The following is an 11,599-nucleotide window of genomic DNA, read 5'->3' as shown; positions in this document are numbered from 1 at the left end:
AGAAATCTAATAGGGACAAGATACTCCCCTATCTTGCCTAACCATGCTTGCTTCAAACTATACAAAGTTTTGCTCAACAACCTGCAATCAAAATCTATGTGTTTGTGTCTGGGCATGCATCATCCTCAAATCCTACTAGCTGCACCATGTAAACTTTCTCTTGTAAATCACTATGTAAAAATGTATTTTTTAGGATGTTATCTCGTTAGAGAAGTCATTTGATGGTGTAAAGACTATCCCTTAGTTGTAGCCACAGTAGTGACTACTCTAACGATAACATCCTAGCAACTCCTCATAGTCAATGCCATATGTCTATGCATATTGCTTGGCACCCAATCTTGCTTTGTACTTGCTATAACAGAACATCCCATGTCTCATTAGCATTCAATAGCATTTAGCACAACCATCTCTTCATCCATGGCACTAATGCTTATGTCCAAGTGCCTCCTCAAAACATGTGGGATATATACATAAATTTGACCATACATATGCAATGATGGACTTTATACCCATCATATCTCAATCTCTCCACTAGATATCTGACTCTAGTAGACCTGTGTACACATAAATCACTGCTAGGTGTTTGGTTCTTTATACACTAGTTGTAATAATAGCCAAGATCCCAAACTCCTCCATCAAGGTTGTGTTTTGAGCCACTATCTTCATCAATAAAGAAGTGACCTATTGAAACATCTAGCATTATAAAAGGTTGATCCACCTTTTGCTTTCCCTTGCATGATACATGTGAACTTGCTAAATTTTGAGCACCTGTAATACCACTACATGATATATCAAAATGCCTAACATTATACCTCAAGCTGTCTGACCAAGGTCTCACAATAGACTCGCTAGAGGACTCTCTTGTTCACTAAGAGTCTAAGATTACTACTATTATGCATTTGAGGCACCCACTTGATTCTTTGTATCAACTTCTATAGAATCCTTCACTGGCATATGCTAGCATATACCAGCTACTTATCTCATCATCAAATATAATATCCACGCTCACTGGCATATACCAACTATTCATCTCATCATCAAACACAACATCCATACTCACTCGCATGTCATGTGTAGTAGGATTAGATTATCTATAAGCTTTCTTTCTGAGAAATAACCAATGAATATACAGTTTTCTACCTTGGGATCCACCTCGTCTAGCACATGTACATAAGTGATGTACCCAACACTTTAAGTGTGCCAAATCTCATCGTAAAAAATAAATAAATCCACGCTCATCTCGCATCAAACACAACATCCATGCTCATTCGCACCGCTCACTTGCATCTCATGTGTAGTGGGATTAGATTATCTATAACTTTTCTTCTCAAGGAATAACCAATGAATATACAGTTTTTTGCCCTGGGATCCAACTTACTTCTAACCTCGTCCAATATATTTTAAGTGTACCAAATCTAGTTTTCCACTAGTAAACTTTTGTTCAGGGGGTCTACAATGAACATCTATAGTGGGAAACTTTTATAAACTATACTTGCCACTACTTCAGCGCAAAAATAACAAGGCATCCCTTTTTCATTCAGCAATGCATGGGCAACTTCTACAAAATGTGCTTGTTTTTCTTTTTTTTTTCTTTTTTTTTCTTTTTTTTTTTGCAACCCCATTTTTGGTGCGGGGTGTTCTTGCATATAAATTGTCTCTTTATCCTATACTAAATTCATTGGAGAAATTCCCCCCCTCCCACCATTTGATCTTAGGCATTTTATGTGCATGCCTTCATTTTTCTTTATCATAGCTTTGAAGCTCTGAAAGTGAGTAAACACTTCACTTTTCTCTTTCATGAAATATATCCACACTTTCCTAGTGTGGTCATCAATGAAAGATACATAATAATGGCATCCCCAGATTGATGTCATCTTTGTTAGTCCCTAGATATCAGAATGCACCACATACAAGGTCTTTGACTTACATGCTTATTATCATATTGAATTCATTGGAGAAGTATTCTCCCCCCACCATTTGACCTTAGGCATTTTATGTGCATGCCTTTATCTTTCTCTACCCCATAGCTTTGAAGGTGTGAAAGTTAGTAAACACTTCACTTTTCTCTTTCATGAACTTTGATTAATGCCATCTTTGTTGATTCCCAAACATTAGAATGCACCACATCCAAAGGGTAAGTATTCTCCCCCCACACCACTTAACCTTAGGCATTTTATATGTATGCCTTTTTCTTTCTCTACCCCATAGATTTGAAGGTGTGAAAGTGAGTAAACACTTCACTTTTCTCTTTTATGAACTCTGATTAATAAAGTCTTTTTTGGTTCCCAAACATTAGATTGCACCATATCCAAAGGTCTTTGACTTACATATTTATCATGAAAAAATGCATGCTTGATATTCTTCAACCCGTTGAATATTGCTACATCTAACGAGTTTATGCAAAATATCAATGTTTATAATCACACTTGTACCATGTGCAAATGTTGTAGCCTTCACTTCGAGCATGCTTATATCTAATAAAAACATTTTACCAACTTTATTTCCAATTGCAACCAATTGGCATTAGTTGTTGAAATCTTTCACATAAAATCTATGAGGGTTAAGCCTTACTTGCAGACATTGCTCAATCATTTGCCCATGTTCTTTATTATATTCGGCACCATGAAGCACATCAACATGATACTTTATTTTACCATCTTGCATACATAAAGGGACTTTCACATCATGCGCAATAGGGTGTACTATATCATTACATGTTTTTACATAACCTAGTTTTTACATCATGCACAATATAGTGTACTATATCATTACTATATGACCTAGTTTGCCATGGCAATAGCACTCTATGCTATTTCCACTTTGATTTCTTTTCCATTCACCTTGGCCTCTTTGGCTTCCCCTATATCTAGAGTGGCTTCTTCCACTTGTTTTTCCACATGTTTTGATATTTGGAATCCTATTTTGTTGTCCATGATTCCTATTTCTATATTGGCTTGCACCTCGGAATCTAGATGAAGATCTACCTCTACCTGTGCTCCTACATAATACCAAAGGATGATTTACTCTCGACATTCATCTTCTCACTAATCAAAGAGCTATGAGGTCCTAAAAGTTAGGGAATTTTATTCAATTTGGATAGATGTCTGAAACTTATCATAGTCTTTTCCAAGCCCATTCAGTGTCTTTTTTCAATCCCACTATTTAGTGTAACTAATCATAGTATTTTTCAAGCCCATTCAGTGTAATTGATATTGAGTCATCATCAAGCGGTGCTCCAATAATAGAGGCAAGAGCATCTATAATATCACTCACCTTTAATGATACATAGAGTAATCATTGATACATAATTTTTCCCTTGACACATTATGTAGCCCGTGCTTTAACTACATCTTTCTAGCCTTGGTACTTGTGCTGTACTAGCAATCTAGGTGGAAAATTATATAGTTAGTTGGCTACTGACAACAATGAACAAGCTAATTGGGCTAGAGAATAGACCATCTAGCTAATTAGCTACATAGAACTAACTATATGGCTAGTTTTGCCCCGAGTGGTGTCAATGAAGATAGGCAGAGAGGGATGCCATCCTGATGATGTGAATGGTGAGCAGAGAGGGTTGTTGTCCTGAGGAGAACTGAAGAAGAAAAATGAAGATGTGCTGTAGCAGAGAGTGGGCTATTGTCCCAAGATATGAATTGATAATAAAACGTTGATGTGTTGTATTATAGCGCAGAGAGGGCTGCTGCCCCAAGGTGTGAGCTAAAATGATGATAAAATGTTGATGTGTTGTACTATAGCAGAGAGTGGGCTGCTATCCTAAGGTGTGAGCTAATGTAAAACGCTGAAGTGCTCTACTATAGCAAAGAGGGCTGCTGTCCCATGATATGAGCTGATGTAAAACGCTGAAGTGCTCTACTATAGCAAAGAGGGCTGCTGTCCCATGATATGAGCTGATGTAAAATGCTGAAGTGCTCTACTATAGTAGAGAGGCCTGTTGTCCCATGATATGAGTTGATGTAAAATGCTGAAGTGCTCTATTGTAGTAGAGAGGGCTGCTGTTCCATGATATGACCTGATGTAAAACACTAAAGTGCAGAGAGTGGGTTGTTTCCCCAAGGGTATGCTGCAAAATGAAACGTTGGAGCTGTCAACGATGATGATATGCTGATGCAGAGTAGACACGTCGACAACAGGAGCACCAGCAGATGTGGTCAATGATGTGGTTCCATGCTGAATGATGACGCTATGCTATATATAGTAGGTTGGGCTGCTGGTGGTTGGCCTAGTAAAGGGACTGTTGGCCACCCCACAACAACAAGATCCAAAAATAAAAAATAAAACCAAATAAACCCAGTAAAATCCCCTTTTTAGGGTTGGGAAAAAAACCATTTTCACACACCCCCTCTCAGGCCAAAAAGGGGACCATGAAAGAAGATGAAGGATACCAGGGTCCCATACTGACACTCTGGTAGAAGGAATATATCCCCCTTTGGAAACAAAGTCTGATAAGGTCAGAGAGGGAGATCGTGATGGCAAAGATCTAGAGGGTGAGTAAATGTAGATGGGTTGATCATCTCTCCCAAGGTAAGATCTTGAACCGAGCTCTCCATTGAGTAAGAAGTCCCATTCCCAGTGTGGTCCAGATCAGAGTAAGGAGAATCAACTCCTCGTGAGAAAAGTTAGCCCTCTGGGAATAGGAGGTAGACGATCCATGTTGTGTGCTCTCGAGGTCTTCAATCCCTTTACTCACGATAGCTTTGATACCATGTGAGGGAAAAAGGACAAAAGGACGAGATCTGTGAGAGGTTAGAGAAAAACAACACAACATGAAATGGGTGAGTGAGTGTATATATGATGGTGATGAAAATATGTACAAGAGACCCTTTAATGTGAGGAGAATCTGAGTAGAGGACTGGTGCAGAAGCAAAGATGATGTTGGATTTGAAGCATGGTCGATGATGAGGCTCGTGTCAATGTGAGGCAAAGGCACTCCATGAGGTGGTCGGTGTCGAAGGCTCTCATCACAGTGGATGCAGAGGCACTCCGAGAGGTGGTAGTGGGTAGCGGAAGGTGAAGTGATGTATACTCTAGTGACAAGGGTGTTGCGGTACCTGAGGGGTTATGAAGAGCAGAGAGGGCTACGATCCCGAGTGGTGCAGGCTTTGGTGATGAGGGTTGAGTGTGGTGAGGAGTAGAGATGGTTTCTGTCCTGAGTGGTGCAAGTGTGGTGCAAGCTTTGGTGACAAGGGTGGTGCGGCAATACCTGGGTGGTGGAAAGGGGCAGAGAGGGTTGTTGTCCCGAGTGGTGTCGATGAAGATAAGTAGAGAGGGCTACCATCCTTATGATGTGAGATGGTGAGCAGAGAGGGCTACTGTCTCGAGGAGAAATGTAGAAGAAAAATGTAGCTGTGTTGTAGAGCAGAGAGTGGCTGCTTTCCATTCTCATATGGACAACCCAAACTCATTCACACCCGCCTTATGGGCTAGCCTCACTATAAATCAATACTCAATTTTATATCTCAAACCGTGTGTAAGTGTCTAAGAAAGCAGACAAATAAGTGTCGAAGAAAGTAATGTGTTAGAGATTTCACTAGAAGAAGCTTCTACATGGGCCTACCTTTTTCCCAATGCCCATGCATGATACCTCTGCAATATACACACAGGCTCTACATCTAGTAAACACATCAATAAGCACTGATATCTCAAGAACCTGCATTAAGCCTCATCGTTGATATTCGTCTAGGTACATTTTTGGATGGGGGACCATGGCAGGTGCAAGCCTAGCCCATGGTACGACCCATCACCTGGACCTTCCTTAAATCAACAAGAATCTTCGGTGGTCTCTTCTTTCGCCCCCCACCACCCACATTGATCCACATTGCCTCTATCCCTACTGCTTGCCAATGCCAAATCCTCGAGCCACATAGGCCGCCCAGTTTGTAGCTATGGGAAAAGGCAGCTACTACCATGCAGCCATGCATCCACAATCTAATGATCTTCACTCCTTAAGAAAAGGTTATGTCAAAGAAAGCAATAAAGAGAGTTAAAGAAAGCAATTGAGTTGAGAAATCTTCAAGTTGGAAGGGTACACACATAGATGTCCATTGCCCATGCATGTCACCTGCATATTTCACTATGGGCATCACATTTTTTTTCATATCTCGCATCTCATGGCACACACAAACACATGCACCTTCAACTAATCTTGTTAATGCCACTAAACACATCTCTAGATGGGGGGAACATGGCTAGCGTAAGCCTTGCCCATGATACGACCCACCACCATGCCTAGAGAACACTCGACCGTGCAGGTATCTCTAAAGAGCTTTAATGCACTCCAATTCCACACCAACAAAACCTCACCTTGGTCAATGTATCGCCATGAAGTCCAATTTCTACGCATCACGTTATGAGCTCAGGGTATAATATCATGTCGCACCAAGAAGATCTAGACCAGCATCCACCCATGCAAATCATTCCATGGGTTTCTCAATGCTCATTCTACCATAGGGTATTGAGAGTGTGGACCGCTTCTACCAACTACCTAATTTTAAAGGACCCAATCATTTCCACAATAGATGGAGGCCTTGCATATGAAGAAGTCTATATTGCCTATAGCTTTCATGTAACCTCGAGAAGCTACGTACCACTAGGGCTACCTAAAGCTTCCCATCAATATGCCTTGAATCTAGTTGTGGATCGGTTTCAAGCCATACCACTTTTCCCCGCATGCCAACATCATGGCATATCTTGGACCATCCACATCTTTCCACCCTGGCAATAACTTTGCCATGAATTGGGTGATATGAGGATGCTATCAACATTAGAAAGGGGGGCATGTTAACCACTCCATAGGTTAACATAGTTTCACTCGCCCAACCTACTCTGTAAGGTACTTTACCATCTTACTTGCTTGAATAGGCACTTATCTTTTGTAAAATGGCCCTGGAACATATAAAGTGGCCTCACCTTGTGCTTAATGTCAAATAGGGTAAGTCTAAGGACTCCATGTACATACTTGCTTAAGACTCATTATAGAGGCCATAATATTTTTAAGTTTGGTAGATCTTAGATTCATGTATGCTAGATGGTTATTTGCTTGAATAGGTTTGTTTGTAGATTTGCCTCTTCCATTAGCTTCTTCTTCCCCCACCTTTTATGAGAGAGAACCACCATGAAGATGAATCATGATTCGCCTAAGTCTAGGTGAAGGGAGCCCTTCCTTCACCCCAACAAAGTGAATAAGCTAGCACATTCACATAGGAGATTTGCAATTGCGGCCTAAAGACACATGTTTCGGCAAGGTTAAGGTAAGCTCTTGACTTAAACAAGCGGGCATAGCTTTTTGAAAATGGTAGGATTACTTGCTCTTTTCACCACATTTCTTGTCTTCAACCTTGATGTGTAAAGGCCCTTAGACAAAACCCAAAGCATCAAGCCATTCAACTTCTCTATTCATGAAGATTTAGAAGTGTAGGATAGTGGTGGGGATTACCATTTAAATCAGCATGCACAAATTGAATGTTCTAAGTGTTGGAAGGTCATGACTGGCCGTCTACATACCACATGCGTAGTGCCAGTGATAATGAGATCATACATAAATAATAGAAGACTAGGACCATTATCATCCCTTCTCCACCAATTTTCGTGGCTTGGAAGGGATTACATGTGTAGTCTCATTGGAAGGAGGTCATTTATGTATGTCTGCAAAGGGAGGAAGCCCCAAATTAAGTTCCCCCATTAAGAAGAGCTTTCAATGCTGCAAAGAGTTGACGTGCAGTGATTGTAATCTTAGTTTCTGAAGCCATGAAGTCCATCAATATAGGGATATTCAATGGAGCACCCATCACCTCTCTACCATATGAGAGTGGGTTCAAGGTTCTCAACTCAAATAGTCTCCTAAAGAGTTTAGTATCCATGCTTGGGACAGGTGAGTTCTCACTGACCTTAAGGATGACACTAGATATATCCAATGGTTTATAACACTATATTCGTGAGTTTGGGAATTTCCCAACTCCCATTTTTTGAATACTAAAAAGGTGGGACCTGGATAACATGCCTATAAGTTTTTCAAAACCATATCATGTGACCTATTGTTGGAAAGCGCTTGGAAAATGGAATCTAGTGAGCTATAGAGCGCTCAATTTGGAGTAACGGTGTTCAAGTTATGATTAATCCAAAGATTTGACCACATGTCCCAAACTTATGGGAAATTCCCATATTCCCCAATATGGTGTTTTATGGGTTACGATAGGCTTTAGGTCGTTTGGATGAACGGTGTCAATGATGTTTACTTATGGTGGAGGTTAAGCGTGTAGTGGCGTGAACACTACTAGGATGGGTCCCCAATTTCCAACATGGTATAAGAGCCAAGGAGGGCATGTTGGGATGTTGTTAGCGGAGCTGGTCAACTTGTCGATTTCTCTCGGTGGAGCTGAACGAAGGCGGAATGCGTGTACAACTAAGAAGGCTATGTCATGCTAGTATGCCAGGAGTAATCACTAGGACACGAGCATATGTTGGAATAGCCGGGTGACATCTCTGTGAGAGCAGGCAGACCTCCGAGGAGCTAAGCGTCGTTAGAGACTCTAGGTACCCTACACCATCGAGAGGGGTGTTGGAAGGTCATGGCCTAGCTGTCTACATACCACATGTATAGTGCCAGGGATAATGAGATCATACATAAATAATATAAGACTAGGTCCATTATCATCCCTTCTCCTTCAATCTTCGTGGCTTGGAAGGGATTAGAGTGGTGGAGGTGAAGCGTGCAGTGGCATGAGCACTACTGGGATGGGTGACCTCCCGAGAAGTGGCCCCCAATTTCTAACACTAAGTACCGTCAAGTTATTGTGAAGCCTTCTATCTCTATCTTGTGGGAGTCTACCCTTAAGAAAGAGACGTTGATTATGGTCAGAAGACTAGTTCGGTACCCTTTGAATCTTGGATAAGTCCCCATGTGAGGAGCCTTCTAACTTGTGGAATATAACTTTAAGAAGGACATAGTTAATTGTTGTGGGTCAACACACCCTTTAAATCTTGAATTGGTCCCATGTGTGAAGCACTAGTCCAACAACGCATCCCGTCTATCTTGAGTGAGTTGGGACATGTGTACAATAAAATATGAGGGTGGAGCATTGATTTCTAACAAAAATGATGGTGTTGAGCTTTATGAAAGACTGAAATGTAAATTATTCTTAGATGGAATGAACTAAGGGTATGTAGTGGTAAGTGATGTTAATTACCAAGATTGCTAGTAATCAAGTTTCATTTTTACCTTCATGAGCACATAAGCCAAATTCTTAAATTTGTTTAATTATGTTAGATTATGTAGGTAGTTATGCCCTAGTTAAAATAATTCATAAGGAGAAGATAGTTAGGAAAATGGAAGTTGGATTGTGCCCAAAATTAAGCAATTATGATGTCAATTGCATCATGTTAAATTATCAATAAAAAGAGGGTGATTGATCCTTAAAGAAAAGAGTATTAGATCTTACAAAATAATATGATTTTGTAACAATATTGCAATTAGTTAATGCAAACATTGGAAGGCATAGGTGTAATAAAACTGGTAATTAGTGCTTAAAGATGTGTAGATGGAAAATGCAAGCATTAATATCACTTTATAACTCTCCATTAAGAGGATACATTAATGATTAGAAAAAGGAGAATTTAAAAAATGTGTTTAGTTGGATTAAGTACCCTCTTCATCAAGGTAGACTAGCCTCATAAGACCTCTAGCAAGTTGGAGGGTTGAGATCTTGCCACACGTCAAAACCCCTTTCCTACATGTTATAACTCATCTCATGATACTTGTCACACCTCTTGCTTTGCAACTTGGCATTGCCCTTTGCCACTTGGCAATGGTCTTGGCTCACCACTTGTGAAGCTTGATTTTTTAATTGGGATGTGGAGCTCACATGGAGATTTTATAGAAAACATCTTGAAAACCCCAACAGGCATTACAAGATAGTGATGGGACATACTAACAAGATGATGTCATCCCACTTTTAACTAGTAAGAAGCAAATTGAGCTATGGCAATGAACATGGATGTCACAACATCAAAGTGCCCAAGGGTATGCTAAAAATAAGCAAAACATGCTATCATGGATCAATGGTTCAAATGCAAGAGAGGTAGATAGTTGAAGACAGTCATGAAATATCATGTTATAAGATTAGAAGGCATTCTCAAATGCTAAAGATGGGACTAATGAGTCCCCCAAATGCTCCTAGTTAGCCATCTTATGCTGCCAATATCATGCCAGAATAATGACAAAATGCTACTAAATTTTGAGAGCATACTTTCAAGAGTATGCATGCATGAGGTAGAGGCAATGTCATGAATGTATGCTATAATGCAAATCAGTTGGCATAATGCATTAGGGGATGAACTAGATGGTACCAAGAGACATAGAGCACTGAGATGCACAAAGGAAAATTGTCATTTCCCCTTAGTCATGCTTTGCCATCCAACAAGGGATTCAAACCCTTGATTACTGAACCAAGAATTGGAAGAGGCTTTGTGAAGGACATCCTCCTTGCAACTCTTAATAGTTCCTATAATCGAAACAATTCCACACAAAAGCATTTTGTGTACATGCGCTTGTGTGATTCATGCATGTTCGTAAACATGGAAAACCTATGAAGAAAAAGGTCTTGAGCCCATTATTCAAATCCTTGCACTCAAATTTTCTCATAACCCTCCAGTTGTGGGGGTGCAAATATGGTGGTGGCAGCTGGGTGGCATACCTCCGTGGCTGAGTGAATCATTTATGTGGAATTGCTGTGAGGGCGGTAAGTACAAGATGGCAAGTGAGGGAGACACTGATGGGTTTTGGCTCTTATGTTTATTGGTCACTTACACCAAGGACAATACGGGAAGGACAGGAGTATCCAAGCAACTTCCCTAAGGATGATCTCCCAGTTGCTAGTTAAGGAAAGATACTCCCGCTGATTCAAGCATGGGTTTCTCTAAGCTCTTTCAGGCTTGTAGTTTGACAACACAAGAAATCACCTCTGTATGGCACTGACAGAAGTTAAAAAAGCAACCCCATTATATCACTTGGCACTATGCTGACTATACCTTGGTCTTGCATGGTGCCCCTTAGTCAAATACTATGTTGACACTCAAACAATGCTGGCAATGTTTACATCCACTGAGGCACAAGTAGGCATCAGCCAAAAAGAAGAGAAGGCCAAGCTTGAGGACCTCTACCATCATAGAGACAAAACAAAAGGCATGCTCATCTAGGATGCTTAAGGCTCCATGGTGATAGCTCTTATGCTACAATTCATAATTGTCACCATTTGGTTGCCATACAGGATTAATCCACAAGGGACTTCAACAAGAACTGCATCTGGGCATCTCCACAAGAATTTTAAAATCTAGATGGTGGCACTTCAACTCGGATGACAAATTGCTTGTCGGTATGAAGCCACATGATATTTAAGATACAACATGATGAAGGGAGGAAAGCCTTCCAAAGGCACTTATGTCCAATGCAGCTTAGCATTTCTTCCGTGAAGAATGTTGCAACTCTCCCAACAAGGGAACTAACAATGAAAACCCACCAGAGTGTAGCTTCAACTGACACAGGTATTACACTTTGGCAATAGTGAGTGGCAACATGTTAAGGCTA

Source organism: Cibotium barometz, chromosome 20, assembly GCF_041138505.1.
Source record: "Cibotium barometz isolate CiBa-2024 chromosome 20, ASM4113850v1, whole genome shotgun sequence".
NCBI classification, from domain to species: Eukaryota; Viridiplantae; Streptophyta; class Polypodiopsida; order Cyatheales; family Cibotiaceae; genus Cibotium; species Cibotium barometz.
The sequence above is the reverse complement of the archived record's forward strand: the minus strand, read 5'-3'. Positions refer to the sequence as shown.